A 2,191-nucleotide genomic window follows, 5' to 3' on the forward strand; every position below is an offset into this window, starting at 1 on the left:
CACACACACACACACACACACACACACACACACACACAATACACGCACACACATACACGAGTAATCACGATGCAAAATTGCGTCAGCAATCTCTTAGAAAAGGAGGTGGGGTACTCGATCGCAAAGGAGCTAGAAAAGAAAGAGGCACTTCTAGCGACTCTGGGTAGCTACAGAAGGGGGAAGGAAACGTGGATGCATGACGCAGTCCTTGCATCAGATGTTTATGATGGGTTTGAAAGAGGCGAGGAGACTGATAGCAGCGCTTGACCTCGAGGATGCCTACAACAGGATTGAGTACGATGTCCTCTTGAGAACCATGATCAACCTGAAGATTAGCCCCCAGCTCGTGATATGGGTAGGTGAGCCTTTGCTGAAGAGGAGAGATGCAATGCGGCTGGGAAACTGGGGACATCTGACAACAGAAGCATAACACCTGGGTTGCCACAGGAATCATCAGTCTCACCAGTGTTATTCATCATATACACAGTTGGAGTCACTTCTGGACAACAGAAAGGCCCAGGGCGTTTGCTAAGCTTTGCGGATGATGTCCTTGAATACAAACAGGGTAAGGACCGGCAAGAAACAGCTAGCACGGTGCAACAGGAGCTGAATCGAATTGGGCAATGGTGTGTAGACCACAACGGCAAACTCCCCCCCGACAAGGCCTGTGTGCTGTGGTGCTCGCTGAACAATCACGCGGTGAAAGCAGAGATGCCCACACTCACCACAATGACAGGGTCCTGAAACGTGAGCACTCACTGAGGTATCTAAGTATCATCTTTGACTGATCACTCTCAGGTAAAGATCACATAACCAGGATCATCACAATTTTAAGAGCGAGAAGAGGTCTGACTGCACTGAAAACCATGGCGTGTAGCAGAATGCCACAGATACTTTTAGCCATACTATACCACTTTTGCGATGTCTGTGATAGACTATAGTCTCGGTCTCCTCACCTTGTCAACGTCGCAGCTGAAACGCCTTGAAAGAATTCAGAACGAAGGTATGCGAACTGTTCTCGGATGCACACGAGAAACATCCTGCAAGGCTATGCGGTATCTCCCGGTCCTCCCAGCCACGGTAGAACGTCACACGATTGCTCAGGTGAAAGCGTATTTGAGAGTCAGCGCCGATGATCAGCACCCACTGCATGACAAAGTGGGAAGAACTGTACGCACGCGTCTGCTTAGAGGGACTGAATAGATAAATGAGGCAGCGACGACTTTGGCTAAATGCTGTGAAGTGCGAGACACCCGAAGGAGCAGCGCATGGGTCAACGTCACTGACAAACCTGTGCAGTATACTCGAGTGGTAGCAACCTTAGGCAGTTTAAATATCGTGAGTGGCCAGAGGGAGCAGACAATGCCGAGGTAGAGACGCTGATAGAGGAGAACAGTGACCAGGGCGACATAGTCATCTTCACTGATGGATCAGTATAGCGTGGTGTCAAATCTGGATGGGCTTTCAGCGCCCGTGTAAACGGGGTCATACAGAGAGAGCTGTCAGGCGCCACTAGTATAACTACGTCCAGCATGTGCATGGAGATGAAAGCCACCTCAGAAGCCCTTAACTGAATTAAGACGACGGAGTAACAGTCTGCAATCCTCGTCACCGACTCGATGAGTACCCTCGAAAAAGTGAAGAAACACGTGATATATGCAGACTGGCGACAGGCAATACATAGCAGCAGACTCACAAGGGTTGTATGGATCTTTAGACCTAGTCATGCGGGAGTTCAAGGCAATGAACGAGCTGATAAGCTAGCCGGCAAGGTTGAGATTGGCGGAACCATGCAATTAGATCCACCAACAGTCATGGCAGCATTGACAGTATGGGTCAACGACCACAGAGAGGATGAAGGCACCACTTCACACACAATGGATAGATTAAGGGAAGCTGGTGTCTCTAGAGGGTCGGAGAGAGACAGCAACCTGCGTGGAAAAGCCAGAAGAATATCTAACCAGCTGTGAACTGGCACGATCAGCAGGCAGACCCTTTCATGGATCCTGGAGAGGAGGGAGGAGCAGGTATGGCATTGCGCCGCCTGCAATGACGCCTATTCTCTAACCGAGTAACCAAGTAAGTAACATACACGCGTGAACGCACGCACGCACACTCGCACGCAAATAAGCACGCACGCACGCATGTATGCATGCACACACGCACGCACGCACGCACGCACGCACGCACG

This window comes from Aplysia californica, unplaced genomic scaffold (genome assembly GCF_000002075.1).
Source record: "Aplysia californica isolate F4 #8 unplaced genomic scaffold, AplCal3.0 scaffold00089, whole genome shotgun sequence".
Classification (NCBI taxonomy): domain Eukaryota; kingdom Metazoa; phylum Mollusca; class Gastropoda; order Aplysiida; family Aplysiidae; genus Aplysia; species Aplysia californica.